Raw genomic sequence first — 5,738 nt, forward strand, 5'->3', positions numbered from 1 at the left:
ATATCCCCATATGACAGTTTATCTCATCTAATAACACGTGTAAATTTTTAAAATTTATTGGGGTGACACTGGTTAATAAAATTATATAGGTTTCAAGTGTACAATTCTATAATACATCATCTGTATGACACGTGTAAATTTTGCAACTAATTTGTCTTGGCAGAGTCACCACAAGCATATTACTCAAGCTAGATGTATATAAATCTTTTTAATCCATGGTATTAGGAGCAGAAATGTGTACAACATTCTAAAGGATGTTGTAGAAATAAAAGGAGCAGCTGCTTTCTTACCACTGTACAGCCCAGAGTTCAGAAATGGCTGACCGGTGTCTTTCCCACTATTGTTGTCATACTCCCACCTCCAGGCAGCCTACCAGAGCACACAAATAACCAGTATGAGCTGCCTCACCTGTAGACTCTCTCAGATCCAATGAGGAGGTTTTATTCTCCAGATTAAATGTCTGAAATACAGCTCACCAGTGAAGAACTTGAGGCAGCTTACTGAAGGAGGGAACTCAGAACTGTGAGGAGAAAAAGGTAGTTGGAATTTCCATTTCTGGCCAACATAGAGTAACAGGGAATGGATTTACCTTCTACCTTAAACAACTAGAAAACAAACAACAAAATATATGAAACAATGGTTTTTAGATATCGGACAGCAGGTAGCATAGGACTGTGATCCTTGAGAAGAGGGAAACGAACAATGTGATCTCTATGATCATGCTATCTTACTGCCTGAAGGAAGCCTCCAAGCTGCTATGCGAGGAAGGGAAAACCAAATGTAAGCCAGAAGTCTCTGCAGTGAGGAAAAAGACAGGAGTTCAGGTAGGCCAAAGTGGAGAGACTGCAGGGCAGTGTATGGAGGGGAAGGAGATGCACAGAGGAAGAATTTTGGGAATCTGCAGAGCGGTCCCTCCAGGTCTGAGTCCTGATCTGTGCATGTACACTGTGAGGAAACTACCCAAGGCTGAGAAAAGATTTATGGAAAAGAATAACCAAGACAATTTGGGGACCTCTTAGAGGTGTGGGAATAGTTTGTGTTCCTGCTAGCCAAGATAAAAAAAAAATCTTGTAATGCTCAGTGCATTGGGTAGAATTCCAAAAATGGTATATTGTCTTAGTCATAGGGATCAACTAGCCCTAGATAAAAGGTTGCGTGGATCTACCCTAAAAAATGTTTAAATAGAAGCCTCAAAAGGATCCATCTGATTCCAAATACCTACACACCAGAAAAAATCCAACATTAGACAAAAGAATTCAACATAATATAGCAACCAATAATGTAAAATCCACTCAAAAAATACTAAACATCCAGGTCGGCTTTAGATCAAGCGGTTACTTCATCATGGCAGACTACTAATCCCTACCATGGGGTTCAAGACCTGCCAGTGCTTTCTGACTCTTTAAAAAAGATACTAAACATCCAAAAAAGCAAGAAAATTATACCCATAAACAGATCAATCAATAGAGGCCAGGGGCAGATCTGGGGATGCAGAGACACGGGGTCCCAGAAGCAGGGTGGCCCACTGGCTCAGGGCAGGGATATACCAAGGCAAGATGAGAGCCAGTATTATGACCCAGAAGAAACTTGCCAAGGACACTTATAAGAAGCAAAGGATTATCTTGGCTGAGTATCAGCTGGCCCAGATGACAAAGCAGTTGGACAATCTGAGGCAATGTGCCCATAAGCACAAGTAGGAGATCCAGAAGAATTGCAAGTTCCATGTGCAATTCCAAGACATGTGTGCCATCATGTGGATCCCCTGACTTCTAGAAAAGGCTTTTTAGTCTAAGAAGCTGGGCATACAGATTATCAAAGTGTGCTTAGCCCTGAAGCACCCGAATGGAGGTCTGAGAACTTTGGGGTATTAAAAGGAAGGGAAAAAACTGCCCAGGATGTCAGCCAAGATGACCTGATCAGGGCTATCAAGTAAAGGCATCTGGCCCTAGCTTTGGCATCATCCCTGTGGGTGCCGCATACCACATTCATTCTGTTCCAGCTGAGCTCAATATGGATCATACTGTGGTGCTGCAGCTAGCAGAGGGAAATGGCTACATGACCACCAATGAGATCAAAAACAGTCTTAAATGGGAAACAGGGTGAGTAAGGTAAGTGCTAGAACACCTGCTGAAGGAAGGGCTGATCTGACTGGACTTGTAGACCCCGGGGGAGCCACACTACTATCTTCTAGCTTTCTTCACTGACCTCTACTACCAGGAGGTTACAGCTAAGGAGGCCAGAGAAGTTCTCTCCTTAATCCATGAGAATGTGGAAGGTGGCACAGCAGTAGGCAAGGATAAGAGAGAGAAGCTATTGGTGAATAAAACCCGAACAATTTTATTTAAAAAAAAAATAGAAAAAAAAACAATTGGTAAAAGAAAGTCCAGAAATTATCATGGTGACAGAACTAACAAACAAGGACATAAAAGCAGCTATTATAAATATGCTCTATATGTTCCAAAGGTAGAGGAAAACATGACCATAATTAGAGAAGCAAAACATAAAAGATTCAAATGAAACTTGCAGATATAAATACAATACCTGAAATGGAAAACAGACTAGATGAAATAAAAGCAGATGCTGAAAAACAAGATCAATGATCCGAAGAAACAGCAATAGAAACCAACCAAGATGAAACACAAAGACAATAAAGAATTTTAAAAATGAACAGAGCGCCATTTATGTGTAGAATAATATTAAGCAGACTGGCATGTGTACAATATTCCCCTACGGATCCCATAAGGAAAGAAGGTGGTGAGAAGAGATTTAGAAAGAATATTTAAAGATATAAAAATAATTTTTAAAAATTCAAAAAATAAAAGATAAAATGGCCAGAAAATTTCCAAATTTGCTGAAAGCCATAAACCCACAGATCCAAGTTTAATAAATTCTAAGCAGAATAAATTTAAAGGAAACCACGCCAAATAATTTCATAATAAAATTAATGACAACAGTGATAAAGAGAAAAATCTAAAGAACAGTTAGGAAAAAATACACATTACTTACAGAAGAATAAATATAAGAATGACAATAGACTTATCAGAAACTATGTAAACAAGAAGACAAAATAAAAATGTCTTTATAGTACTGAAAGACAAAAACCTGCCAACCTAACATTCTTTACCCAGCAAAATTATCATTCAAAAATTAAGGTACAGTTCCTCAAAAAGTTAAACATAAATTACCGTGTAACCCAGAAATTCCACTCCTAGGTACAAATCCCAAAGAACTGAAAATACATACTCAAACAGATACTTTGCAAATGTTCATTGCAGTATTATTCACAATAGCCAAAAGGTAGAAACCACCAGTGTCTCTGTCAGCAGATGAATGGACAAACAAATGTAGTATATACATATAATGGAATATTAGTCAGCCATCCAAAGAAATGAAGTTTCGATACAGGCTACAACATGGATGAAACTTGTAAACATTATGCTACATGAAAGAAGACACAGAATGATAAATATTGTATGATTCCATTACATGAAATTTCTAAAAGACAAATTCACATAGACAGTAAGATTAGAGGTTACTAGAGCCCAGCAGGAGGAAGTAATGAAGAGTTATTGATTAATGGGTAGAGTTTCTGTTGGGAGGGATGAACAAGTTTTGGAAATAGTGGTGATGGCTGTACAACATTGTAGATGTAATTGCCATTAAATTTTACATTTAAAATTGTTAAAATGGCAAAATTTTATGCTATGTCTACTTTACCACAATAACAAAGGCAAATGAACTATTTTTTAGATAAACAAAAGATAAGGAAATTTATCACTGTAATTTTGATGAATGAGAATATTCATGCTCTACAAGAAATGTTAAAGGGAGTTTTCTAGACAGTCTTCAATAGCTTCCCATTGCCTTGAGAATAAAAAACAACATCTTAAACATGCCTTACAAAGGCTCTGTATGCTCTGGCCCCTCCCTACTTCTCTAGCCTCGTCTTACTTTGCTCACCTCCTCACTCTGCCTTTTAGGCTCACTGGCCTTCTTTCAGTTTGAAGTCTTCAAAAGACCTTTTCACATGCTAGTCCCTCTACATGGGAAAAACACATAGCTTTGCTCTTTCTCACCACCTTCAACTAAGGAACTCGTACCTTCAAATTTCAGCTGAAACACCATTTCCTTGGTAAAGATTTTTACTATTACGATGACCATGTCCTGGCTTGCCTAGGGTAGTCAGTTTTCCCCTGTTCATCTCAGCCTAATTATTAACTGCTCTCCCTTTCACTCTCAAAAGCATCCCAGGGTAAATTACATGGTCACTCTATCCATGAGGAAGTCCTACCACCACATGGGTCAGCTGCATTGTTACATGTTCTCATAGCTCTTCGTACTTTGCCTTCATTGCACTGGTTTATATTTAGTTATTTGTGAGGATTAATATCTTTGCCCCTCATTAGCCTGGATAAACTTGGTCCACTGGGACTGTTTGTTTTTCTTCATTCATTCATGATTGTGTCATGAACATCTCACACAAAACCACATACTATGTGAATAGCATATAGTAAGCACTCGTATTTGCTGAATGGATAAATTTCTGTCTAGCAGGCTAATTTATTGAAATACTCTGTACTTTTCCCACTCTCCAACCCATTTCCAAGGTGGAAGCCTGGTGTTTGTTCTCAATTCTGAACTCCATAAGGAGATTATGCTAGGAAAGGAGGGAAGACAGGGGAGAGTGCCAGGGCCTCTGAGCATCCAGGCCTAGAAAGGATACAGGTCTGCAGTTTCCGTAAGCAGTGGGGACCTGTGGACTCCAGTGCTCTGTAGAACCTGAGGGAAAGGTTGGGGGTTCCATGATGAACATAAAGGTTCCTCTACAAGCCACATTGCCTGCCACGGGCTGTCAGGTTAACAGGTGACCTCTCATAAATAACCAGGACTAGAGACCAGAAGGGCCTCCCTTCTCCACTCTCCAGAACAAGGGTTCTCAAATGAGGGCCTGTCTTATTTATCTTTGTATCCAAAAGCTCACAGTAGGTTGCCTGATTTGTTGAATGGAACTGGAACAATGACAATGTCAAGCTTCAACTATAGTCCAAATCCTTGCAGTGGGCAAGAGCCCCACCTACTGGACTCTTAAGTAACTGCAGACAGCTTAAGCGGGCTTCGCAGGGAGCAGTGGCTGAGAACTCAGTTGGTCAGTAGAAACTTTGCTTTCCTGGCAGCTAGCTGTACTGGCGCCAGGAGCACTGCATTGGACTATCAATCCCCTAACACACTCAGGTGGACAAAATAAAGTACCAAGTCCTGACTTGGGACCAAATGCCATTGCTGCTGAAAGCTGTCAGACTTAGCATTATCTTGCCCCTAGTTCCCCACACTCCCACCATTTGATCCACCCTAAAGGCCCTCTTCTCCCACAGGAAAAATGTCCTCTTCCTTGCATGGCACATGCTTTCCTCACACCTGGCCAGCTGCTACTCTCTTCAGAATCCTGGGCCAATGTCAGTCAAATCTTTTCTTGCTTGTCCCCTTTGGGGTGTTAACTCTGGCCCTTAGTGACAGGACTCAGTAGTGTACAGAACTGTTCCCATGTCCAACTTCCCCCATTAGATATTGAACTCTCAGGGAGTTCTATGACTAGTTCATAGTAGGCAGGCACTCAATGTTGAATACACGTAGATCAATTTTCAGACATAGAAAGACACCTATGTTCTTGTCTCAACGTGCCACTAAGTTGCAGTTTTATCAGCCCTAAGCAAATCATTTGATAATCGGCTGTTTTCCCA

The 5,738-nt window shown here is 40.2% G+C and overlaps 1 pseudogene; it reads left to right on the plus strand.

Moving 5' to 3' along the window:
* Positions 1-528: 528 nt before the first annotated feature.
* LOC107196322 lies at positions 529-5,353 on the plus strand (annotated as a pseudogene).
* The last annotated feature ends 385 nt before the right edge of the window (positions 5,354-5,738 follow it).

The sequence above is a fragment of the Pteropus alecto genome, unplaced genomic scaffold (genome assembly GCF_000325575.1).
Source record: "Pteropus alecto unplaced genomic scaffold, ASM32557v1 scaffold177, whole genome shotgun sequence".
Taxonomy (NCBI): Eukaryota; Metazoa; Chordata; class Mammalia; order Chiroptera; family Pteropodidae; genus Pteropus; species Pteropus alecto.